This window comes from Neophocaena asiaeorientalis, unplaced genomic scaffold (assembly GCF_003031525.2).
Source record: "Neophocaena asiaeorientalis asiaeorientalis breed wild unplaced genomic scaffold, Neophocaena_asiaeorientalis_V1.1 scaffold182, whole genome shotgun sequence".
Lineage (NCBI taxonomy): Eukaryota > Metazoa > Chordata > Mammalia > Artiodactyla > Phocoenidae > Neophocaena > Neophocaena asiaeorientalis.
Window position 1 is genome coordinate 5,193,646 of NW_020174648.1, and position 27,800 is coordinate 5,221,445.

Below are 27,800 nucleotides of genomic sequence, written 5' to 3' on the forward strand. Positions count from 1 at the left end.
TATATATATATATATATATATATATGCCTTGATTTTAAAAAGTCATAAATGCAGAGAGGATACTGTTTTTTATTTTTTGAGACGTAGAACACCTTTTGGTTAATCCCTTAGGAGTACACAGAAGCATGTGTTTCTGGACACATGCACGCACCCAGAGTTTAGAGACATTTTAGAATACCATCTCTAAAATGGAAATTACAGCACTGTTAACTCTCTGGGCTCAGCCTACAACATTAGATTTTGTCTGGCAATGTAGTTTCAACTTCCCTCCCTAAGCAAGAGCAAAAGCTAACGCAGGGCAAACATATGCAATGGGCCTTTGAAGAGTCTTGAAAATACCAAGTCCCTGGGTGTTTGACCAGGGAGGAAATGTGCCCATCTCTAGCCATCCAGTGAGAGGAGGAAGCCACCTCTCCTTGACCATCTTTCATCAGCACTCAGTTCATTGAGATCGTTCATTTTATGGGATGCCCAGGGTTTAAGATGATGCATTTGTTCTGCCCACAGAATGACAGTATTTCCATTAATGCATTTGGATCCTGTTTCTTTCTGAAATGGGTTAATATTCTTGTTTGTGCATGAGTGTGTGTATGCATGTGAGCAAGTATGTGTAGATGCGTGCATATCATGTACTGTGTATGCGTGCGCAAGCTTGTGTATATGTGTGTATAGACGTGTGTGTGTGCATGCACGCATGCACTAAGGTGCTAAAATTGTTTAAAATACAGTCAAGTCAGCTAACAGAGTCATTCTTAGACCCACTTTGTGTTGTTGTTGTATTTTTCTTTCTCTCTGAATCGAAGATGCTGCAGAACTGAGGAACTGCTCTTTTCTTAATTACCACAGAAATATTGCTAATTAGAAACAAGGGAAGAAGTGCTAGGGATTTGCCTCAGAATCAAAGACAGCATTATTTTCCTATGGATATTAAAAGACTTGCAAAAGAGGCTAAGATGATGTGATAGATAGAGTTGTGATGTATGTTTAGGGCCCCAGTGTTGAAACGGCTGGAAGGGGAAATTAAATATCTGGGAGGAAAATATTCTCAGATGTTGGAATTTTGCCTGCAGCCATAACACTGGATGCTGTGATCCTATCTACCTCAAACACAAAACGGAATCAAGAGATCTCTAAGGAACCTGAGGGTGGAAAAATATTGGTGACTTAAACAGGCGCCTCTCCAACCACCTTCTCCCGCAGCCGACATTGATGGCGGGCACATACATGCAAATATTTTGAATGTAGTCTTTCTTCTACCCCTGACACTTTCCCCATTTCATTTTTTCCCACCATTAGTCTCAAACTGCATATGTGCTTCAGGAATAAATCAAAAGAGTGAAAGACTGTGAGAAGCCCATTTTTGGGGGCCTATTCCATGTCGCAAGACCACTGTGTTTGTGGAAGACTGAACTTCTACATGAGCTGAGAGTGGAGGAGATAACATGTGATGGGCTGGGTGCCTTGTGGTTTTGGTCAAGTGGTCTCCAGGTCTAATTCAGATTCCAAGGCTGGGACAGGCCATGGTGGTTACCTTTAACCATAAAGGTAGCACCAGGACCATGATGTATCTGATTACTCTCAGTGTTTCAAATGTTTCAATTCCTGAAGCCAAGAATTAAGTCTGGAGGCATAAGGAAAGGGGCAGGGATGAGATCCAAGCAATGGAGTAAGAGCAATTCAGGAATGGGAAGGAAAAATGTAAGAACTGGCATGGTGAAAAGACAGGAAAAATAAAGAATAGAATGACTCAATGTCCCCAAATTAGGAGTCCCAAAATAGACAACGGACCAGAGATAGATAAATGACTTATTCCAAAGTTATGCCATATTTCCCCTTGTTTTAGATCAATGGCTTCAGTAGGTCCACAGAGCAACAGTTGCTTTGGAATCTAGGCTGTGTGACCATGGATAGGTCACCCAACCTCTCTGTATCCTACGCTCTGCCCCGACTACCTCATAAGATTGCTACTAGGATCGAACAAGGTAATGTGCGTGCAGCGGCTTTGTAGATTCAATAGCATTGTATGCATAGCAGGCATGGTAGTTGTGGCTCAACACTAGGCAGATGGGCTTTGCCATCCAAGACTCAGGTTAGTACAGAGAACCAGGAGTATATACTCACACACAATAACTTGGCTTTCAAACCAGGTTAAAGTTATCAGAAATAATCCCTTTTCCACCTCTCTCCCCAACCACGGGATAAAGAAGGAGTATTCTTATTGTCAAGGTACTATGTAAATTAAAGTGGGTTTTCTATGGCCTTCTGATTGCTGACACAGAGTTTAAAAACTCAAACAATACTATAAGACTCATCATGAAAGAAAGCAATTTCTTGGCTATTTCCTCCCAACACTGAGGGCTGTTCTTCAGAGGGAACTACTTTTAGCCATTTATTTTCGTATTTACCTAAAGAAATTTAGATCACACATTTAGACTACCGTTTCTTCAATTTAGTTTCTTATTTGAAATTTTAGAAAGCATACACTGATTTACTCCTGTGGAAGTTAAGGATTTAACTCTTGTACAACCCTGGTCTCATTCCACCTACCACACATGCACACAGACATTTCCCCAACCCATCCTTCCAATGTAGTTTATCACAACTGTTGTTTAAAACAATGTTTAGTATTTACATTATATTGCCTTTGTAAATATTATTCACAATACAGCTGTGTAGGGTACAATTATCATAATTAATCTCTTGTATACCTCTTGGTTGTCCCTTGAGTTCAACTTTTCATCTTTGTGACTAACTACAATTCTTAGCAAACTCTTTGACAGATCCATAAGACATAAAAACAGCCAGGTACATCAAACAAAGTGTCATTTCTGTGTTTTCCTGGGAGATACTCTTTCCAGAAGCTTCAGTCTTCCTGCCCTCTTGACTGGTGGCTCTCCAGGTCTCCAACCGATTGGTCCTCCTGGACCTTCCTTTGCTTAAATACTAGGAATTCCCTTTTCTTCTTTCCTCTGTAAGATCCTCTGTTTCCCGCACCCAATGCAGTGCCTTCATCTTTTTTTGGTTTATTCCTTTGTTTTGTGGCATACAGCCTTTACTACTTTCCTAAGAAATGGTGCATCAGGCTTCCCTGCAATGGTTAAGAATCCTCCTGCCAATGCAGGGGACATGGATTCAAGCCCTGGTCCTGGAAGATCCCACATGCTGCGGAGCAACTAAACCTGTGCTCCACAACTACTGAGTCTGTGCTCTAGAGCCCGCAAGCCACAACTACTGAGCCCATGTGCCACAACTACTGAAGCCTGTGAGCCTACAGCCCATGCTCCACAACAAGAGCAGCCACTGCAATGAGAAGCCCACACAACGCAACGAAGAGTAGCCCCCACTTGCCGCAACTAGAGAAAGCCCGCGCACGGCAATGAAGACCCAACACAGCTAAAAATAAATAAATTAAATAAATAAATAAAATAAATTTATTAAAAAAAAATAAATGGTGCATCAGAGGTAAACTGAGACTGAGAACTTAGATATCTGAAAATGCATTTATTCTTCCCTCACACTTGATTGGTAGTTTGGGTACAAAACTTTAGGTTGAGAATTATTTTCACCCAGAATTTTGAAGGAACTACTCTATTGTCTTTTAGAATCTAGTTTTGCTCTTAGAAAGCTGATACCATTTTGATTTCTGACACTTTACATGTAACTTGCCTTTTTTCTCTGGACATTTAAAAAAGAGATCTTAAGATCTCTTTATCCCCGGTCTAAAATTTCATGGCAGCATACCTTGTTGTGGTTCCTATTTTCTTTTGTTGTGCTATGCACTTAATAAGCCCTTTCAATCTGGAAAGTCATGTCTTTCAAAAGAAGACATTTTTCTTATATATTTCCTTAATGATTTTCACTCCTCTATTTTCTTTGTTCTCTCTTTATCTGACTCCTGTTAGTTAGAAGTTGGACCTCCAGGAATGAATCACCTAATTTTCTTAGCTTTTATTTTCTATTTCTGTGTATTATTTTCTGGGAGATTGACTCACTTTTGTCTTCTACACATTCTGTTGATTTTTAAATTTTTTTCTATCTTAATCTTTAATATACAAGAGTTTTTCTTATTTTCTATTTTGTAAATAGGATCCTATTCTGTTGTTTCATAGATGAAATAGTTTTCTCAAGTTTTTTTTTTTGTTCTTTGCATTTTCTATCCCATCTGAATCTCAATTTCTTCTTTGTTTTTGTCTCTTCTATACTAGAGTCTTTCCTCAAATGTCTGCCAATTCTTTTGTCTATTTATATCTGAAATACAAATGAACCATTAGAAAGCTAATTAGAAGTTATAAGCATACACATACACATATACTGTGCACATATATGTGCACATATACTGTGGGAGGTGAAGTGTCTATGTGACTATAGGGTAGAGTAATCAGTTGCAGTCCGAGTCACTTAATTAAGAGCCATCTCTTTCCTCCAGGAACAATGTTTCTAGTCTCCTTTTCAGGGGTTGAGGGTAATACATGTTTAACTGAGATGGGGAAAGAACAGGCGGTGGGGACAGTCTTATAGCTCAGTACATGACTTTCACTTAATACCCTTGCTTTCATCTGCTATCAGTTGTGACTAGTGTCAGGTCCACTGCCTCTCTGGTTCAGTGTCTCCAGCAAGTAAACCGCTTGCCTTCTGTAGAGTTGAAGGTAGGAAAGTTGTCTGACTGGGTGGGGAAGGAGAGAGAATCTGGGGTTTGTCTATCAGCTCCTTGTGTGGACTTTCACCCAGTCTTCCTGTGTGTTGTGCCACTTGTACTTCAGTCTTCAGAGGCACCTGTATATCTAGTTCCCGAGTCTGTCCTGAGTTCCAAATCAGATTACTACTTTTTGGCTTCCCCTTCTGCAGGTACTTTCTCTGCTCTTCTAACCAGGTGACCTATGTCCACCTGCTTCCCACCTTTCAAAATGTGTTTGCCACTTCTCCTCTGCCGTAAGTGCTTCTTTTATGGGTTCAAATCTTTATTCCTTTCAGAGAGTGTATTAATTTTCCATTGCTATACAACAAACTACCCCAAATGGAGCCACTCAAAACAACACAAAGTTATTATCTCAGTTTCTGTGGATCAGGAATTCAGCACATTTGGCCGGGTCCTTGGTCTAGGATCCCATAATGCTGAAATAGCGATGCTGGCCAGCTTCATTGTCATCCGGAAGCTTGACTGGGAAAAGACCCACTTCCAAGTGGCTTCAGGTTGTTGGCAGCATTCATCTTTTTGCAATTACAAGTCTGAGGTCCCCACTGTCTTGCTGGCTGTTGACCAGTCTCAGGTCCTTGCCATGTGGCCGCCTCCAAATCAGCAATGGGGAATCTCACTTGCATTGAATTCCTCCTGTGTTTCAAATCTCTCTGACTTCCCTTTCTGTAACCAGCACACCACCCCACCCCCCAAAAAAGCAAACTCTGCTTTTAAAGGGCTCATGTGCTCAGGTCGGGCTCACCTAGATAATTTCCCTATCTTAAAATCAACTGTGCCGTATAACATACCTAGTTACAGGAGTAAAATCTCATATGCACAGTCTCAGAGATCAGGCAGGGCACGCATACCAGGGGGTTGGAAATCTTGGGGGCCATCTTAGAATTCTGCCTACCATGGTGAGACTTTTAGGAGGGGACAAAAATAATTATGTATGTTTAATTAGAAGTCCTTTACGTCCTCATTAACACATTGTTACTCTATAATGGCAAATATCTGTGCTCTAGACATAACAGCAAACTTGACCCCTAACTTTTCAAATATGGGTGGTGCTCTCTTGAGTTATGGCTCAGGAAGAATGAGCCTCTCTCCTTTCATCCAGACGAGAGAGCCTTAGGTGCCTAGGAACCCAAAGCCGACTCCAGGTGGATTCCTGCCCTCCCCTCCAAATCACAAGCTTATTAGGATCTCCCGGAGGCCAGTCTGGAGAGCTGTGGTTCTGTTCTATCCTCAGTGGTCCTGATACACACATTCCGGTGAGCATGCTGTTCTGGCATGTCCCCAGATGTTGTGTCTCAGGAGTACCCAGCTGCATGAAGATGTTACTAACAAGAGACAGCACCTTGGCACAGGAACCAGGTGATTTTTCCTGGCTTGGCAGATCCCACAGTAGTTGTTGTATTCAGTGATGAATCACTAATTTCTAGAAACCTTGACTAGAAGCTGAAGGGGGAGATAAACGTGGGTGGAGGTGTTGCTGTGAACATTTCAGCAGATAAATGACCAGTTGTGACTGAAAGCTGGTTTTACATTTTCTGAGTGTAATCAAATGAGATGTAACCAATGTTCTGTAGTTCACTAGCTGATGTCTCCTAACCTTCACTGTCAGGCACTCCCTCGCGGAGAGACCCCCGTCCATCTCACTTGTTTTCTTTTTTTTTTTTTTTTTAATTTTAGCTTAGAGTAAAACTGGTGGGACAGCCCCTGGCAGGTAACCACCAGGAAGGAGGGGCCCAAAAAAGGGAGGAAAAGGTCACACACAATTTGGTCTCAGACCAGAGGGAGAGAAGAGAGAAAGCAGGGAGGAAGGTATAGGGAGAGAGATTGACAAGAAGAAAAATAGTCTGATTTCAGTATCTTCCTGATGAGGGGAATTTCTCATTATAGCCAACTGGGCATCAGCAAGCCAATAAAATGTGTGCCACATTTGGAAGAAATTTATAGAGGTGCCTCCTCTTGCTGCTAATAAATGGAGTGGCAGCAGGACAGACCTTACTCTCTGCCCATTCAGCCTTCATTCCTAGCAAGGCTCTCTGGGCTTCCTTTTCAGAAAAATCTACATTATCTACTTTCCTGTGAAAAGGAGGGGTGGAGAGACAGGATTCTGAGACTATAACCCATGGAGGGGTACCAGATGGCTCCCTGCAGAAAGGCTGAGAGTCCCTGGGCGAGAGCCTGCCTTCGTCGTGCCCGTTTCATGGTCTGCCTGGTCCACTGTGGAGATCAATGCTGAGAACCTGGCTGTGGTCTCACTTGGAGGGATTTCAGTGGCTTCAAGTGGGACGGTCTCTCTGCCTCTAGTCTTTGCCCATCGAATCCACCTTTCATGCAGCCACCCTTAGAGTTCGAAAACCCAAATCTAATCATGTTAGATTGCCCACTTAAAAACCATTGGTGGACCTCAATTGTCTACAGAGCCAAGCCCAAGGCTAGATTTCTTAGTGGGACAGCATGCTTTACAACATGCTTCATCAGTGTCATTTGTAGCTGCCATGCTCTGTACGTAGGTGCGCACTTTAACCTCACTGAACTGCCCCTTTCCCTGAACTCACTCTGTTCTGTCACACTTTGGGGCCTTTGTACACCCTCTGTTCTTTCTACCTAGAGCACTCTCTGTTTCTTTGTCTATATGTCAGAAAGCATGCTAATCATCCTTCAAGTACCAGTCCCAATTTCACTTTCTCTGAAGTTCTTTCCTTACCACTGATTTGTACTTTTTCTTTTCCACTTCAAGGCACACAGGGATCAGCAGAGTTAATTAAGGGACTAACCATTAATTAAGAAGTAAAGAACATATAGGCTTAAGGTTGCAGGTAAGGGGTTGGGAATTGTGGACTCTCTCAAAGAGGATGAGTCCCACACAAAGTAAATTCAGGAACAGGTGACTTGAATGTGACCCAAGTGGGAAGTGTCAGCCTGACCGAGAGGACCCTGGGTAGGAGATGCTGGTATCAGAAATGCTCAAATGGACTGTATCTGGTGCTCCAGGGTCAGGACTCTGCTAAGCAGATTTGTAGGAGGCATCCTGGCTTACCTGGGAGAGAGAGGTCCCCTGGCTCACATAAGACAGTTAATATTTATGGTGCGTCTGTTTGAACAGTAGTTGCTCTTAAATAGAGAGTCAGGGGATGAGCTAGGAAGACAAAGTAAAGTGCAAAGGAAGGAAGGGAGAGAGGGGCAAACTTTGCAGAGCAGAGTCAATTGCTCATTTCACTCCAGTTCAGCAACACGTCTTATCTGGGAACAAAATAGACGCCGGCTGACTTGAAGTGAGCCTCTGCCCATTTGCCCACACTGCCATCTTGGGAAATTCACTGGCTTCTCTGAGCACACTTATGGAGGGAAGTCTCCACACTTCCCAAGAGTCCAAAGGAATCCTCTCCAGTTCAAAGCGACCGCCACACACTGAGGTGACACAGGGTGACCTGACAACTCACGACACGTCCTGCAGACTCCATAGTGATGAAAGGCCACTAGCACTTTGAAATGCCTCCTAAAAGGCATGCTGAGCTGGGGTACTTAGATGTGGGGTACCATTTTAGATTTATCCAACTTTGAACTCTGAAAGCAACTCTGACCTCATGGCCTTTCTGCCTTTAGTCCAGGTTGGAGGGGAGTTGCACATTCCATCAGCCAGCCGTGCTCTGAGCTTCACAAAGAGCCCGTGAAAGGAGGGGGCATCCTGAGGATGAGAGATGGCTGGCAATTCTGCTTCCCGCTCGGTGGAATCTGTGCCGGGAGATTCTGTCCCTCTGTGGCCTGCTTTTCTCTAGCCTTTTGCACACATCACACTGAGACTTACCCCAGAGTCAGAGAAGCCTCTTAGGTCTGCCCTCCCATCATTCTCGGGAGCTCCTCAGAGAAAGGACTAGGTCTACCTCTTGGAACCCCCAGCTCAACACAAAGCTTGGCACACAGTGAGTAACGCGTGCACCACAAACGTGAGCTTGGCTTCCCCCCCTTCTCTCGACTCTTCTGCCCTCCTTTTATCGAATTTCCCTCTTCTTCTCTTTTCATCTTTCCTCACCACCCAATCCCAGTCAGGCTGACAGAGGCTGAGGGGAGCCTGTAAAAAGACCAGGCTGGTACCCCAATTGGCTGGTGCCCATAACTTTCCAATTCCGCTCTCCAAGAAACCGGAACTTTCTCCTTCTCGAGCACCCCCTTTATACTTCTCTGCCACATCCCTCATTCATGATGCATATGACCCTCTCTGGCACATCATCTTCCCAGGCAGAGCTTACAGCTTAAAGTCTATCTGCGCCTCCATGAGAGACAATACGGCACGGTGGTTAAGGACCCACCCCTCTGGAGGTGGATGGCCTTAGTTTGAATCTTGGCTCTGCTGCATACTAACTGTGTTAACTAGGGTGAGTCAATCAAAATCTCGATGCCTCAGTTCACTCATCCCTATAATGGGAATGATAAGAACAGTACCTCCGTCACAGAGTTGCCTTGAAGATTAAATTAATACGTGCGAGGCATTCAAAGCTGTGCCAGGCACTTGGTGAGCACCATGTAAGTTTTTGTTATTATCATTTTTAATATTATGGGGGAGTCACAGATACAAATACAGATGCAGAACCTTGTGGATACGGAGGGCCGGCTGTACTTACATCTTCCATCTCTCCATTGCCAGCACATCTTCCTCCTCAGTCTGCAAACAGTTTCAAACCTCCTCTCACCTAAATAAAACTTTCCTCCCACTCTGTCTCCACCTTAAACTGTTTCTCTCTCTCTCTTTCCCTCTCTTCAGTCAACATTATTAAATGAGTAATCTACACTTAGAGTCTCCACCTCCTCATTCAGGAATCAATCCACATCCATCTGGTTTCAGCACCTACCACACCGCTAACACTGTTCTCACCAAGATCACCCGTAACCTCCCTCTTGCTACTTCTAATTACCTCTCTGTCACTTTTGACCTTCTTGACCATTCACTTTTTCTTGAAGTGTTTCTTTCATTTTTTGAGACATAGTCTTTTCTGGTTGTAACAGTCAGCTTTTGCTATGTTACACTAAAGTAATAACCCCTAAATCTCAGTGGTTTACACTAATAAAGGTCTCCTTTCTGCTCTCAGTCCATAGCAGCTGAGGCTCGGATGTAGCTCTGCCCTTGTCTGTTCTTCATCTGGGGATCCAGGTGTCAGGAACAGAGGATCTTATGGCAGAACCACACAGTGATTCCTAAATCTTCTGCTTGGATGTTGTGTACATCACCTTTGCTCATGTGCTGTTGGCCAAAGCAAGTCATGTGGTCCAAGCCTGACATCAAGAGATCAAAGTACACTCCTCCCACTCGCAATGAGCAGGGCCAATGATCTTCCAGGAAAGACAGACAATTATAGGGAAGAGTAATACAATCTCCCACACTGGTTCTCCCTCTACGTTTCCAATAGCTTGTTCTGACAGCCTCTTTCACTGGATCATGTTAATCCACCCACTTCCTAAATACTGGTGCTATCCAGCATTTCTAACCGTCCAGACCCTCTATAGGTAATTCCATCCATGCCTTTAACTCCAGTAAGCACCTCTATTCTTACGACTTGCTTCCAAATTTCTAACACAGACTAGAAGAAGTCCCTTGAATTTAACCTGTCCAAAATTCAACTCATCTTCTTACCTTCCTATTCTTTTATTCTCCATCATGGTTAATGACAGTGTTGTCAATCCAAGGGTCTAAATCAGAAAACTGGGAAGGCTTAATTGTTCCCCCCTTTTCACCCCATCCAATGAGGCAACTACAATACATTCTACCTTTAAGACAAATCTCTAATTTCTTCCCCACTCTCTGTTTACTCTGCTATTACCTGAGTTTGGGCCCTTACTGTTTCTTGCTTAAACATCTGCGATTCTTTAACTACCTGCCTGCTTCTGTCACTCTTCACTCAAATCCATCCCCGCACTGCAGCAAAAGGTATCCCCTCCACTCCGATCTTCTCCACTCTGATCTCCAGAGTGGGATCCACTCCACTCTGATTTTCTCTGTTTAAGAAACTTCAAAGTCTCTCCCGTTAACCTATAGTAAAGTTCAGGCTCCATACAATGGTATTCAAGGCTCTTCACAACCAGGATCCTACTGTTCTTTTCATCACCCTGTCCTGTTATTCACCATCTTGCATCCTCTTCTTTGCTGTATCAGACTTATTATTAGTGTCAAAATGCCTCACGATATTTCTCATTCCCAGGTATTTACTCGTGCTGTTCCTTCTGTCTAGATGCTCTTCTCATCATCCTTCTTTACTGAACTCCTACTGACCCTTCAAAATCTAGTCTTAACACCTTTCATAAGACCTTCCTCAAAAACCCTGCCCATTCCCCTTGCCCCTACTCCACAATGGGTAACAGCATTCTTTTTTTATAACATGAATCACGTTATATTATCTCATTCACGTCTTTCTCTTCTATATAGATTAGCAGTTTCCAGAGCAGGAACTGAATCATCTTAAAAATTGCTCAGGAACAAACGCAGTACGTGCCCATTGGATACTCCATAAATGTTTGTTGAGGGAACAAATAAATGAGCGAATGACATAATCCTGTCCGTGGCACGTTAACACAATGGGCAGATTTTTCCAGTTATTGGTTTTACTCTCTGGCTGCTTGCTGTCTTTAGGAGACGTAGTCTCCTCCCTTTGTTGGAGGACTAACTTCTTGCCTTTGTGTTATACGTGGTCTCTCTGCAGCCCGATAGCATAAATCTGATCATTCTAGCCTCATAGGATTCCTTAGCAAACCTCCCTTTCCCAGAGCCTGTCTCTCCAACTAACGAGACTCCTCCGCAGCTGGACTCCCCACTCTGCAGCTTTCCTAACGGCCCCTCCGGCCAGCTTAGACCCTCCTGCGGCTCCCCGGGAGCCCTCTGAACCTGGATTACACCATCACTCTTGCTGCCTTTGGTGTTTCTCCCTGTTTCCTGACCATCTCTGCCAAGACTAGCTAAGTGCTTTGCAGGACCCAGCGCAGGATGAAAATGTGGGGTTCCCTGTCCAAACACTATTAAGAAGTTCACAATGGCAACAGCGAAGCAGTAAGTCAAGCACAGGTCCCTTCTGATCACAGGGCCCTGTGTGATCACACGGTTCTCATGCCCAGGAAGCTGGCCTCCAGCAACACCTCCCAGTGCCAAGCAGAAGCCACATGCCAGGGGTCAAGGTAGAAATCTATCAATTCTTCAGGAAAATGAGGTAGTACAGGTGAAGAGAGGGTGCATTTTTGCTTCCATGAGGACAAAATCATTAGAAAGAATCTGGTGAGTTAAGTTAATTCTGAATAAGGTCTTTAATTAATGCAGTTGGAAAAGAGAGTTTTAAAAATCGTGCATGTGTGTGTGTGTGTGTGTGTGTGTGTGTGCGTGTATGATTAATATATATGGTCATTTGGTTAAGTAAAGGGTTTGGACCAATGCCATGTAGAAGTTATTTTAAAAGTAAGAATAAGTTATCTCTAAAGCAGAAACTAACACCACTGTAAAGCAATTATACTCCAATAAAGATGTTAAAAAGAAAGAATAAGCTGTCTCATTATAAGCACTTTGTAATTACGAAGAAATTGCTTGCCATTGTTTGCATCACATCAGGAGATTCAGAGTGATGTTAGTTCCTTGGCTTGGGGGTATGGGCACAGAGTGCCTTTTCTCTTCATTGACAAAAAATTAATCAGTCCATCTAAGAAAGAAATGGAAAATTTTATTCGAGCCAAATTTGAGGATTATAACCCGGGAAGAGCATCTCAGAAAGCTCTGAGAATTTTCTACCCATTAGAAGCCAAGGCACAGTTACAGAAGTTTCTTTGAGACAGAGGATTGTACATCAAATGATGTATCACGGACGGTTTACATGATCCAGATCTAAGGGTCATGGTGGTAGGTCACGTGACCCCTTACAAGATCAAGAAGAAATGGTATCTTTAAGGAGTTGTTGTGTCAATGCTAGGAGAACGCTGCTCTTTATGGCTGAGCAGGTATTCCTGCTGAGGGGGGAGGTTTGGTCAACGTATCATGCAGATACTCAACGCACAGTGCGTGGAGAGAGGAGGCCAAAGGGCAGAGACATTTTTCTTGTCTTGCCATAAAATATGAATTTTATTTCACATCTACCAGGCCTCTGCCGGATGACAGAAGGACAGGCAAGAGGCCTACCAGGCTTTGAGAACGCGTTCATTTGTTCATCCATTTATTCAACTAAACATTTATTAGGACTCTTTTCACGTCCGTGACTTAGATTCAGAAGTTTCCTCATAACAAGGGTGGTCAAGGATCAGCTTTGGGGGCCGACCCTGGAGCCAGAGACGGCTAGGTGCATCTAATACTACATGGCATCCCTCTGTGAACTCACTATAAACTTACAGCGAAATAAAGCTTACACTGACAAATGAAATAGCACAAGGGATGTGGCATAGTGTCCTCCTGGGAGGAAGGGAGGGCTTGGGTTGACAGTTGGAGGAATCCTTTTATCTCTTTTGGTCTTCTTTCCTCTTTCTCCAACCTAATGTTATTAATGCAAATGAGGGAGGCTCACTGTTCCTGGGATTTGCCCCAGGTGAACACCACACTGCTGCCTGTTGTCACAGTCTTGCTGTAGTGCTGGGAGATACTTACAGCAAGACTTGCATGTGTAGAGCATCTTCCGATTTACATTATTTCATTTTGATCCTCACACAAAAAATATCAGTTTGAACCATATGAAATTGTCATTTCTGAAGGTTAAGTACAGTCAGCTGTCGGCAATTTCATATGGTTCAGCTTAATACCACGTGATAGTGGTGTCATCACCTCCATTTTCTCAGTAACCAATACAGAAGCGTAGAGAAGCTTCACCGACCTCAGAGCCAGGCATGGGGTTTGGGAACTCAGATTCCTGCTCTTCGTCCACGGTTAGGTTGGTGCCCCTTTGGTGTAAATGGTAAATCAGCCTCATGCAGCGACACATATACGGGTTGGAAGTCTCAAGTTAATGGGCTTTAACTGTCTTTTTGTTTCTTTAGCTCCAGATTCAGGAATGGTTCTCTGTACAAACTCATTATTATTTTTTTTTTTTTGCGGTACGCGGGCCTCTCACTGTTGTGGTCTCTCCCGTTGCGGAGCACAGGCTCCGGACGCGCAGGCTCAGCGGCCATGGCTCACGGGCCCAGCCGCTCCGCGGCATGTGGGATCTTCCCGGACCGGTGCACGAACCCGTGTCCCCTGCATCGGCAGGCAGACTCTCAACCACTGCGCCACCAGGGAAGCCCCTCGTTCATTTTTAATCAGTTGACTGTAATGATTTGTTACAAATGATCTTTAATTCTCAGCTGCGGTTAATCAGTACTGAAAGGCACTTTTCCTGTTATTTTATTTGGATAGGACTCAGTGAAATACTTGTCTGCCATTACTTAATCACTTGTTTGTTTTCCCTCTGCACACAGTTTCTAGCAGCATACAGCAGTACTCAATGTGGGCATTTTCCCTTTACCTAGTCAATCGAGTTCTCCAAGCTGTAGGTGCAGGGAGCTGCAGGGGCCTCTGAAGTTTCATGTTATGGTTTGATGCTAGTTGACCCTCTTCTGCTGGCCAAGCACAAAGCTGGGTGCTGAGGACACACCAACTTACATGTAAAGATTATTATGAGAGCTCGTGGTGTAGGGGAGAGGAGACAGAGTGAATGTTACCTAAACCATCCCTGGAGTGTCAGGAGGTCTTCCTGGAGGAGGTGATCTTGGAGGATAAATATTAACCAGGCACAAGTTTCTGGGCAGATGGACCAACAAATGCAAAAGCCCAGAGAGTGAGAGCTTGGAAGTTGGGGAAAACGCAAGTAGTCGAGCATGGTTGGAGGACAGACAGCAGGCAGGAGAGGGTGGCAGTGAGAATGGAGGTCAGGGAGGTAAACAGGATCGGATCATGAAATACCTTGGGCACACCCTAAACTTTGAGAGAAATAACTTGAGTTATTTAGCAAAGTGAGTAGCTATGGGGATGGGGAGAAGTGGTGGATTTGAAGTGAATGCTGGGCCAGAACAAAGATGTGGTAAAGGAAGAAAGGTACAGAAGATTAGTTTTTAGTTTTGCTCTTTCAGGGCTAGGCTGAGGCACTTGCCTGCCATCCAAGGAGATTAGACACTCTGGCTCCAGGCTGGGGCCATGAGCAGGCAGGAGCGGCCGCCCCAGCAGAGAGGGCTAAGGGCTAGGCTCTTTCCTGAGTCATCAGCTCTCTTGAGGCCAGTAGGGCCCGCTTTGGGTAATTTTACCGTGATCCTGACCAATGAAAGTAAATGAAAATCTTTTTTAGCCCCTTGCTACCCCCAGATTCTGATATTTCTGGCATCACCATTCAAAGATTTGAGTCAACCCCTGGAGCTGAATGATTCTAGAAGGTTACCTTTCCCGTGCATTTTGTCCAGGTGTTAGGGAGCTGTTGACCAAAACTGCCCACCTTGGCCAGGCACGATGATAACCTCTTGCCTGAGTTGTCTCACAGCAGGAGGTCCCGATAAAGAACACGATGCTGCTACGGAAAACTAACCAGGAGAATTTGGGAGGGTCCGAAAGGCGGGAGGACATGCCAGCCCATGCTATCTCTACAACTAACCCAGAAGAATTCGGGAGGGGCCAAAGGGAGGAGGGAGGAGACAATATGTCCTGCCAACATCCCAGAAACCCTCATGCTGGAATCTAGCTTGGCTGAGAGATGCACGCACCACCAGGAAGGACTCTGAGTCAGAATGACTGGCCAGAGACAACCCAGAAACTAACCCCATCACCATAAACCTGAGACTGAGAGCCACGTGGCAGAGCAGCTCTCCTGGGTTCCCTTACCCTGCTGCTCTCCACCTGGGTGCCCCTTCCCAATAAAGGCTTTTGCTTTGTCTGCACATGTGTCTCCTCGGACAATTCATTTTAAGTGTTAGACAAGAGCCCACTCTCCAGGCCCTGGAAGGGGTCCCCTTTCCTGCAACACAGGGATGTGACCAGTGATGCCTCAGGAGGGCAACCCCTGTGCTCAGCTGCAGGGAGAGGTGAAGACCACCTGAGATTTCTTCCATAGTTTGTCTGTGGAAGGGCCCACACCTGAATGCAGGGAAATCATATGGAACCTCTGTTATCAGGATGGCACTTGTCAGTGTGATGAGAGGAAGGGCTAGCTGATGAGAGAATTGCCATGGCAATAATGTGGTCTGACCACAAAAGCAAAAAACAAAAGGCAAACACAGTTCCAGCTCCCTCCCCACTCTATATAAGAGATCCATTGGCCAGCTGGTGCCTCCTTTGCTGTCAAAGAATAGAAAGTGTGAGATTTCATTTGTCTTCTTTATCTCTGCTTTTGATGGCCTTACCAGAATCCTGTTATCCTTTTGAGGTCCTCCATGGAAATCTTTAAGTTCCTCTTCTCTCTTGGCATCCTGGACCAACAGCTGATGAGATGAATTCATGCAATAGTGTGAGTGACTTATGCTTTCGTTTAAAATGCTGACATCTCTGGGGAAGGGCACATAGTAACACGATGGTATCAATCTAAGGTGGAAATATGAGTTTCGGAAACAGGGACTTTGGAGGGTTTTGTGAAGACTTTCCAATCATAGTCAATAAGCGACTGCCTGGCTTAAGGATGGGCTTTCTTGGTTCTGACACATTCTGAAAGAACTGTGAGGTTTCTTTAGAACTACAATGGTGGAAATCGGAGAGGATGTGTTTCTCTTCAACCTCACTCCGAGGAAATGGATCTCAAGTAAAGATTCAGGAGCCACCATGTCTCCACACAACTGGTTCTCTGTTTCCAGAAGGAGACACTCTCCCATTTCTGAGCCTTGGCACTCCCGTCTTCAACTGATCTCTCTCGGCTGTGAGCCTTCTCTGACTCCATGCTTGGGGTGCCCTGGTGCTTTGGTCATGCCTCTGTTAGACTCTGGAGACAGAAGCCATGAGGAAATATCTCTCTATAGGCGTGAGTGTGTCTCCCCCACGGACTGTGAGCTTCTTTCTTGAAGGCAGGAACCATTTCTTATTCAGTAATATTTTGAATTCTGGCAGATAATAAATGATCAGTATTTTTTTTTTCTTTTCCCGGAGTGGGGTGCAAGCAGGTGAGTGCAATGGGGAAAGCTGAGTGGGATTTTGTTTGGGAGCATCCCTCTGACCTTCTCAAAGCTAGACTGTCATATTCCTCAGGCTCTCCCTGGGGAGACGAGATGGAAAAAGTCACTCTGTGTGCCTTCAAGTTTCTCACCATGTCAGTTTGAACATAGATGTTAGTGGGTGACAATGTCAAAAGCATGCTTTCCTCTTGGCCCATGCAAATGGCCTTGCCCTGAAAAACCACCACTGGGGACGGGCCAGCTCTGACTAAGTTGAAATCTGAGGGTTTGAGGGGTCTCCTAAGATTCTGCCTCAGGTTCTTGAGTGTAAACCCAACATCTGAGAAGTCGGTAACCTGCCTGCTGGCTGGGAGAAGCTGGGTTACCCAGAGGTGATCCCGCCTCCCCTCTTCCCTCCTACCCCAGGAATATTTGGAACTGTGTGTCTGGTGATCACAACGCTGGGTGGAAGGCATGCCAGCGTAGGTGCACGGAGGCTGGGGGTGACGACCACCCTGCAATACCATGGACGCTCTCGCCCAAAGAAGAATCCACTCACCCGAAATGGCAGCAGTGCAATCTACAAAACACAAAACTAGACAACAACCTTCGGTTATACCTGGATAGAAGTTTAAGTTTTGAAGACTTAGATGCCAATTAAAGAAAACAGACCTTCAGTTTCTAGGGCCTACCTCATGTTAACCCACCATCGAGACTCCTCTACACTGGCTTAAACCCCTCCACCTCCGCAGGTCATGCTAAGGCTGAGATTCTACTCAAGCTACAAGGGACAGTGGCCTAGTAGTCACACATAGGGCCACTATCTCTGCTCCAATCCTGTGCCTCCCTTTCCACTTCCCACAGGGCCTGCATCTGAGCAGAGCCAATTTGCACACCCCAACCCTGGTGTGGCCCTATGGGTCCCGTTTGCATCGTTCTGGCCTTGTACCCAACTTCCTGGGCTGTTCCTACATGCACTGAGCTCTTGACCTCCGGCCTGGCTCCCCTATTTTGCCCCAGCACAGATTTCTTAAATATTCTACTTCTCTAGGTTGTGACCTTGGACAGTCTCACTACCCCCTCCCAAAACAATTATCCCACTCAAAATGACAATGGTGTCGTCACCGGATTTACACAGGACCTTTGGTTTAATCCACTTCCTGTTTGACTGGGTGATTCCCCACCTGCTCCCCTGCCCAGTCCACAGGTTGCAGAAGCAGGCCCTTGTCCACAGAGATGCCTGACCTAAGCCTCTGCCCAGCGAGAGGGACTCGGGTGCTATGTGTATCTTCTGCTCAGAGCCCGAGTCTGTGGCCTCTGTGCTTGTGGCTGGCTGATGGGGAGGCCGCTGGGGTTTGGCTCACAGCCCAACCACAACCGGAGGAGAGCCCTTCATCAAATGCCTGGGAAGTTGATCTTTTCTCACTCTAGCAACTGATCCCCCTTAACGGCAGATCCAAGGGAGATGATGATATCGACCAAATTAAAACTGAACACGTACAGAGAAGGCATGGATTCCTAGGCCGGTTGTAAAGATGTGCCCTCTGGGTCAGGTCCTTTGAGAGGAAATTGGCCATCCTTGAGGAGGACCTGAGAGCTGCCATCAGAAAAAAACATACTCAGCTTCTGGCCCCGAGGGTCAGGCCTTTGACAGCCAAGCACCAGCTTAGCCAATTACCTGCCCCACAGGAGTCATTTAGAGGAGAGAAGAAACATTCGCCTCTGTCCACACCCAGCCAAGGCGGGGCTGGATATCAGGTGAAGAAAGGGCCAGGGCACACCTTAGATCCAAAGCCTTCTCTTTCCTTTTCTGACCTCATTTTTGGCTTCTTTTGCAGAGGAAGCACACATCTTAAGACAGGAAATTACCCTGGTGATTGATGTCTAGCCAATGCAATTGGTCCCAGTTAAGTGTTCTCCAAGGGGCGCCCTTCCAATGTGGCGTTCTGAGTTTGGTGATCACTTAATGACCGTGTGCCTAGGGCCTCCGGGTAATGAAGCATTTGTCTCTGTCAGGCTTTGAGCGCCAGAACATTCTGACTCCCTTTAGACGCAGAAAGGCTGTGGACCAAGAGGTGGGAATGGAAGGTGGAGCAGGGAAGAGGCAGAGCGGATGCTGGAGAGAGGACCTCAGAATAAGAACAGCCAGCTTGGCCTAGGACATGCCATGGCTCCCGAGTGAGGCTGGAACATCAGTTGGGGAGCAGGGGTGCCTTCAATGGCTAAAATTCTATCATATTTGCTAATCAACCCAGTGCTTGGAATATTATTCTTTAATTCCACTCCCTTGGGGGCTTTGAAGGGATAAATAAAGAAAAATGACCCTGCCCCTGCCCTTGAGGTATTTGCACTCTGCTTGGGAAGGTCAAACACACCCTATCAACCTTCCAGGCAACAAATTTCCATCTGGCTCCGGACACACAAACACATGATGTAGCACGTTCAATAAGGACCCATCGGTGGCGCTTAGGGCAGGACAAAGGAGGTCAGATGCATCCTGCCTGCCTGAGTTCAGAATCGGCTCTGTCACTTAGAAGCTGAGTGACCTTGAGCAAGTTACTTAACCTCTTATGTCTCAATTTCCTGTAAAATGGGGATAGTAGCAGTAGTTCCCCTATAGGCTTTTAGGGAGGATTGAGCAGGGCAATGCACAGAAAGCCGAGGGCCTGGACCACGGCGGTGTCAACGCATGCCAGTTCCCTTGCTCTGCTTCTAAGCCTGGACTAATTAACCTTTTTATTTTTTTTGGTCACAGACTCTTTGGCAGCCTGGTGATGCATATGAACTCCTTCTCAGAATAATGTTCTAAATGTAGAAAATAAAATATATAGGATTACAGAGGAAGCTGCATTTTTATTGAAATGCAGTTATCAAAATACTAAAAAACCAAATTTGTTGTATGGTAATATATGTGTTTCTTTATTAACCCAGTAAATAACAAGATCTGGTGGCAAGTCAAATAACGACTGTGATTTTGAAGTAGTAATAAGCTTCAACAATACTTCAACATATCTGCAACAACCGTAATGAGTTATAAAAATATCTGTGATTTTTGTGGATGACAAAATTACAGCTATCACTAGTACTGCTGTACTTGTTGCCTACATTCAAGAATAGAGGACTTGCTAAAGTTCTGTTAGCGGTTGGTGAAAATAAAGATGTAATTTCTTTCTATCTAAGTTGCATGGATTCTCTGTGGACCCCAGGCCAAGAACCATTGCTATAACACTTGATCAAAACGGTTATAACCATACTTTCTAAAGTTTTAAAATAACACTTATTTTCTCATTACTAAAGAAAAACATAAACGTAACTGAAAAGTTAAGAAATAGAGATTCAGTGGAAAAAGACAGAGGACATTTAAAAATATGACCCCGAGAGTACTGCCGCTAACACTTGGTGCCGTAGTTTGAATTTGAAGACAATGGAGCTCATTGCTGATCCATTTTTCATGCCCTGAATCTGCTCCACTTCGAGTTATTCGAGTTATTTGATTGCAGTTTCACTTAGAGGACATCAAGGCACAGGGAATGGTTAGTAAAGAACCAACCCAAAGCATCACGGATGTAGGCCAGAAACTACATGAAGCCCAGTGATGGCAAAGGAGCCCTTGACCTTCGTGACACAGTCACGCATAGACAGAGCAAAGTGTCAAGAAACAGAGCTGGGTGCCCCAGCAGCCCAGAGGATGTGCCAGAACCTTCCAGCCCCACTAACAGGAGCCGTCCCAGTGGTCTCAAATCTCTTGTTAGACCTGATGGATTAACTTGTCGGAATCGTGAATTGTAATGGAAATTCCCCACTCGATGAGGGATACCAACCGACTCTACTCAAAATGCCAGATGTTTAGATCAGATCCCTGACACACGCAGGCAGAGCGTGAGGGCTCATTCAAACAGCTCATTTAGAAATAAAGATAACGAGGCAGCACTGAATCTAGGAGGTATTATACAATCCACACAAACACACGTGTGTGGCCAGAGGAGGGTTCTTATGTCACCCCAGACGATCCCCTGTGGCAACACTGCACAGCTCTCTCTGGGGTGAAAAGGTAGTTTGACATATGTCCAGCTGTCCCAAGTTAACTCTAGAAGACTGAAGCCTTGGAATGGCTTGTCTAGACCCTGTGAAATAACGCCTGCGGAGAATCCACCATGTGTGGGTTCGGAACACAGAGGAGCCCAGTAAGCCCTACCTTACTTTCCCTAAGATCGCCCAGAGAACTTAACCCCAAGAACCCTCCAAGCAGTGGCCAGTTTCTGGATCCCCGACTTGCCAACCCTCATATATGACCATGAGGTTGTGAAAGCATCACCCAATAGGGTCTATCTGCCCCTCCTGGATGGAACTTCTGGAACACTGGGGCCAGTATCACTATAGCAACATTGGAAAAGCACCCCTCTTCTCCTCCAGCTCAGACCTTAGACCAGTGTGCCCTTTTCTGACCTCCAAACAGAGATCTTCCATCGGGGCGGAGGGGTATTAATGAAACGTTGCCTTCAAAATACAATTGTGTGCTTTACTGGAGCGACCCTGCAACCCCAAGGGGGCCCACCCTGCTTCCTCTAGGCCTAGCTAAAGGTCGTAGCCCAAGATAACAGGCCAGCAAAGCTCCCGAGTGCAAGGCACAGCCAAATTTCAAAATGTTTTAAATAAAGCTGTGTGGAAAGGGCAGCTTATTCATTTTGATTCTCCACCGGGTCATTCAATTAAACCTGAAATTCTGGGAAAACCTGAACCACCCTGACCATATTTTCCATTAGTAATAATGATAAAAGATAATTACTGAGCCTGTCTGTCGGATATCCCAGACACCCGCAACTCCACTTAATTAACTGCTAATTAAGATATGAAAGAACTGCAGTGTCTCTCACACATCCTGTCTTTAGGAAGCCTTGGCAAATCTTCCTCAGGGAAAAAGAAACCTCAGCTGCCAAGGCTGAGCCCCTCCTTTGGTTTGAAAGCCAGCAGCGGAGATGGGGGAAGGTGGGGAGAGGGCTGACTCTGAGTTGGGGTCATTTATCCACATCATTCAGGTGGTACACGATAGTCCTGGGAGGAGAGGATGAGGGGGAAAGTGAGAAGAATGAACAAGTTTTGAGTTCCTACCTTTTGTCACACACTGAACTAAGCCCTTTACATGTGTTATCTAAGTTAATCCTCACAGCAGGGAATATTATTATCCCCATTTTACAGATTAGAAAAGGGGTGCTTAGAGGGATTACATACCTATCTTTTCCAAAAGTGTGTAGCGGGTAAGAGCTAGAATTTTAGCCAGATTTCATGCCCTTTCATTTGTTGTTCCATGGAGATAAAAGAAACAGAAATGTTTTCTTCCAGGTCTTTACCACTATCGATAAAGGCAAAGGGCATTTGTGGTAGCTAACGTTCAAGATGACTCCCAATTAATCCTTGCTTTCTAGCATTCTTACCCTTGTGCTGTCTCCTCCTACATTAAGTAGAGCTAATCTGTGTAACGAATAGGATGTTGCAGAGATGCTAACAAGGCAGTTCATCAAAGACCCCGTACCTTCCACTTGGGTTTCTCTTGGATGACTCGCTCTAGGGGAAGCCAGCCACCGTGTTGTGAGGATACTCAAGCAGCCCGGCAGAGACCCACGTGAGGAGGCATTCTGCAACAACGAGATCATATAAGTGAACCATCTTAGAATCGAATCCTCCAGCCCTGGCAAGTCTTCCGGTGACTACAGCCCTGGCTGACCTCCTAAAGGAAGCCTCGCGAGAGACTCTGGGCCAGAACTACCCAGATAAATCACTGCTGAGTTCCTGACCCACAGAAACCAAGAGATAATAAATGTTTATTGTTTTCAGCCACTGAGTTTGGGGGTAATATGTTATGCAACAATAGATAATAAATGGAGCATTCACGAACTTTTCACATCTCACTGAATTGCAACATCTTGCCAATAACAATGGGTCAGAGAACTCCTTCTAAGAAACATTCAAATTTGTATGCTTGAGGGTAGAAGCCCCAGATAACAGTCGTTCGAGGTCCCTTCTGTTAGGAGACCTTGTGAGTTTAGGAGCCGAGTATAGGTCAGATCACCAATAGTTGCCTAGATTTCCCATTTTCTCATTAAAATGACTAAGTACAATTCGTCGGCCATTCACAATCTGATCCATTTGCAGCAACTGACCACTGTGACAGTTAGGAAAAAATATGTACTGACAATGCTTTAGCATATTGGATAGTTTTATCTAGAGCTGACCAGCGTCCTTGCAATCACGTGGCTATTCCTGAAACTTCTCCAGCAATTTGCAGTAAACAAGCCAAAACCATCGAAGTAAGGGAGTTTATGCTGAATATCAAAATGGACTGTTGCTGTGAGGTCTGAAACCTCTGCAGGTTTTAGATGCTGTGTCTCACCCGGCCTGGTGGCGTCTTTCTTCTGCCCATGAATCACCTCAGCCAAAGGGGGAAACGCATGGGGCTTTGGAGAAAACCTGTGATTGGGGTCAACGGGGTCTCCTAGCTGCACTCTCTGGACTGCCTGGCCCTTGGATTCTGACTGCACAGTTGGGGGCCAGAAGCCCACAAGACAAAGTCCAAGTCCAGCCCCTCGGGTTCCTGAACTCACATCCAGTATCAGAGGGGTCAGCATTTGATGAGGAAAGAAAATACAATGCACATTTTCTGGACATACTTCATAGGAAAACCGGTGGTTACTTTTTTTCAAAGATGAGCTGTTACAACTTGACCCCAGAGAATGGCTGTGGGAGAAACGCTGGACACTAAGAGGGGAAGTGCAGATAAATGATGGGTTGAGAGAATAGGCAGCAAGAACACATCAATTTGCTGGAGTGGCCAGGGAGCCAGGTCACCGTGCTCTTTTGTCTTGCGTGCATCTCCTATGGTTCCACTGCTCCTGTCCTCGGGCCCTCCTGGAAGTGTGTAGGCTAAAAGGATCTGGGAGCGTGAGCCCTGTGTTGGATGTTTCATCTCTGCTCACAGTTTTGTTTCTGCAACTTGTAACCACAGGAATAATGGTCCGCATGGTGACACGTCAGCATCTATTTCCATTATAAGTATCCTTTGCCTTGTCACCAGTTATATGAAAATCTACTCCAAGATAAGGCCTTTGTGCAATCTCTCCAGGCCTATACAGCTTGCTGATCAAATTAAATGGATCTATTAGTGGGGTCATGCATATTCTATCACAGGGGCCAGTATGTTAGGTTCACTATGAGCTTCTCTAACAGAGCAAGCGTGGTCACAACTTCAGGAAGGTCAGCACACACTGGCTTGAATTCAATGTGGCTATTGCTCAGCCCACAGTTTGAAACCTTTTTTTTTTTTTTAAAACTATAGTTAAATGGAAAAGAGCACAGGACTAGAACACAGGAGCCCTGCCTTCTAGTTCTAATTCTCCAAATAACTCTATGTGTTTGGTGCATGCCTCCATAAGTGAACCTCATTACAACTACCATTTCTGGGTCTCTCCCTGACATGGGCAGGACCTCCTCGAGGGCAGAGGTTGTGTCCTCTTCTTGTATCTCCAGTGCCTGGTGCAGGCCTGGGCATTCAGAAGGCTCTTAAAAAGTAGTTGCTGCCAATGACCAAAACACCAAATCAGCACGTCTGTTCCTATTCACACATGTATACATGTGGTTATATGCACATGAAGGAAAGCACAAAAGTCTACATTCCATGCTGTTAGCCTGGGGGTTGAAGGTAATATGGACAGTGTGGGAAGGAGAGGAGGTAGAGAGAGGTAAAGAACTGAGAAAAAAGATAAGGGGACTTCACTAAAAAAGCCTAGATATAGACTATGATCTTCTTGTAAAAGTACAGGTATGTGTGCATAATTAGGGGGGAAATGATGATGTTCTTATGTTAAGTCAAAACAAGTTGCAGAGTATTTCAGTTTAAAAACTATAAACAAAAGCATCCCATATGTCTGTATGTATATGCATAATTGGGTTTAAATAAGCACAAGGGAGGATGTATATTGTGGGCGCTGCGAGGCATCACCCAGCTGAGACACTCAACCTCCCAGCTGCTGGCTGCTGACGGCTGACAGCTGAGTTCCTCTCCAGGCATCACCCTCAGCCAAAAGGAGCTGCTTTGCCCAAGGCTGTTCCTGACCTCTCCCTGGGGGCAGCCCACCTCCAAAGACTGGTAGGGCCTAAAGGCCTGTCCCTTCTCAATGCAGGACAGCTCCAGAGGTCCCTCCAGCCAATTCTGCTTCCGGTACTCCCCATAAGAGTTGCCTCAATAAGCCTGCAGAGCGCTTATCCTGTCTCAGTCTGTTTCCTGGGAACTGGACTGATGACAGTGTGGAAAGATACATGCTAGTCTATTTAAATGTTACATCAAGAAATAATGCTATTTGCAGCAACATGGATGGACTCGAGATTATCATACTAAGTGAAGTTAGTCAGACAGAGAAAGACAAATATCATATGATATCACTTATATGTGGAATCTAAAAATAATGATACAGATGTCCTTATTTACAAAACAAAAACAGACTCACAGCCTTAGAAAACAAACTTATGGTTACCAAAGGGGAAAAGGGAAGGGAGGGATAAATTGGAAATTTGGAATTAACAGACACACACTACTTATATAAAACATAAACAACAAAGACCTACTGTATATAGCACAGGGAACTATACCAAGTAAAATCTATAATGGAAAAGAATCTGAAAAGATATATATATATGTGTGTGTGTGTGTGTGTGTGTGTGTGTGTGTGTGTGTGTGTGTGTGTGTATGTATAAAAGAATCACTTTGCTGTACACCTGAAACATTGTAAATCAACTCTACTTCAATGAAAAAAAATTTTTTTAACTCTATGGAAATATATATATTCTTATTTGAAAGTAGGTGTTTTTATTTATTTTTTATATTTTTATTGGGGTATAGTTGCTTTACAATGTTGTGTTAGTTTCTACTGATGTACCTCTGTTCTCTATGTCTGTGTCTGTATTTCTGCTTTGCAATATAAAAAAAAAATTTTAATGAAATAAAATGTTACATCAAGGGGCTGAGGCTAGGGGTAAATTATTAGCTTTTCTGGTATACATCTTAATATGGATTCACTTATTACAATGAGCAATTATCACTTTCATAATTTCAAGAATATCAAATAAAGGTATTTAAAATATAGTAAACAAATATATGTGAGTTGAACAAATGAATGGCCGCGCCTATATCTAGTCAGAGAATAATAATAAAACAGCGTGCTGAATTGAAGGTATCAGTGTTGAATGAGCTAAACTGAAGGGGATTTAGCCAATACTTTTGATGACTTTTTTTTTTTTTTTTTTTGCGGTACGCGGGCCTCTCACTGTTGTGGCCTCTCCCGTTGCGGAGCACAGGCTCCGGACGCGCAGGCTCAGCGGCCATGGCTCACGGGCCCAACCGCTCCGCGGCATGTGGGATCTTCCCGGACCGGGGCACGAACCCGTGTCCCCTGCATCGGCAGGCAGACTCTCAACCACTGCGCCAAAAGCCCTTTTGATGACTTTTGACTTAGTTGGTTCAAAAGAGATAGGATTTTTCTAAGAATGAGGTCACCACCTCACAGATAGGATGAGAAATAAAAGGGTCAGTGGGTGTAAGTAAAAAGGAGAGGGAGTTTTAATTCCATGGAAAGAGAGATTTTCTAATATCAGAGCTACACTGTCCTAAGGATCTACAGTGCTTCTGTTTGGTGAGCAGCCAGATTAGAATCAGAGGAGGAAAGTACCTGGTATTCATGTCACCTCCAACACTTCCCCACCCTGGGCACTGATGACACCTTGACGACCACTCTTCTTCCCAATGACATAGCCTCACAATCCTTCCCAGCCCCACTCTCCAGGCAGCCACTGCACTGCTGATATTCTGGAGTCTTCTCCAGAGATGAAACCTATCTGCCCTTCCAGAGCTAAAGGATCTTTCCTCCAATTCTGAGGCTCCACGGGGTCCTCCAGGGAAGGTTCATTCCTTCAGGAGCAGCTTAGATGAGCAAGCCTACACCTTAGCCAAAAGTCTGCACCTTCCTCCCTCAGTGCTGCTTGATTTTTAAGTAGCCTCTTTAGGCGCCTATAAATGAGATCCCTGAAGCTCAGGGTCCACTTGGAGAAGGGTCAGAAGGGTTTGTGGGAAGCAAGCCCTTGAAGGCATAATTATCCTGCTATGGACTGTGGGTTGATCCGTGGGAACTGTGTAGGGGGTGCAGGGAGTGGCTTGTCCAAATTTTGCAGAGGGGCCCTCTTTATTTATTTTTTAATTTTAATTTTATTTTTTGGGCCACACCGACAGCTTGTGGGATCTTAGTTCCCTTACCAGGGATTGAACCCGGGCCCTCGGCAGTGACAGCACAGAGTCCTAACCACTGGACCGTCAGGCAATTCCCCTGCCCTGTGGAAAGAGACTGACAAATTGCTGACACAGAAGCACCCCACTTGCAAGAGAAGTCACTGCTTCTGTAGGTGGTGGTTCAAACCTGAGGAAATGACTGTTATGCATTCACTTCCTTAAAGAGTATTTATTAAACTTTTCTGTGCTGGCATTGTGCTTGGGACAGAGAATATGCCCTTGAGGAGTTGACAGTCCAGAGTGAGAACAGCACAAATGAAGAAGCTTGCAATGAGTGGTAATGTCTGTGACCTAGGCAAGCACTGAGTGTCACGGACATGGAGAACACCAGAGGGGCTCAGGGTTAGGGGGGATGAGAGGCTTCCCAGAGGAAGTGTCAAGCATTTGTCATAATCGGATCATCTAAGCACATAACCACAGCCACCTTCAAAGATCTCAGAAGGGATTTGCTACGTAAAACACATTTCTGGATTTACAGTCCTTCTGTAGAATTTTTAGCTTAAATATTTGCCACTCCATTGCAAAGCTATGAGAATGAATGAAAGAAAACTAATGAAGTAAGTAGAACTCTCTGGAGAGGAAAAACCAACAGTAAATAACAGTTTTCTTTAGGAATCCACATTTTACCTCCAAGTTTCTCAAAATGGAGATGTGGCAGTTGAGATGGAAAGGGAAACCAAGGTTCCTTATTCTGAAACCATAAACATAATTTCTTTCTTCCTTTGT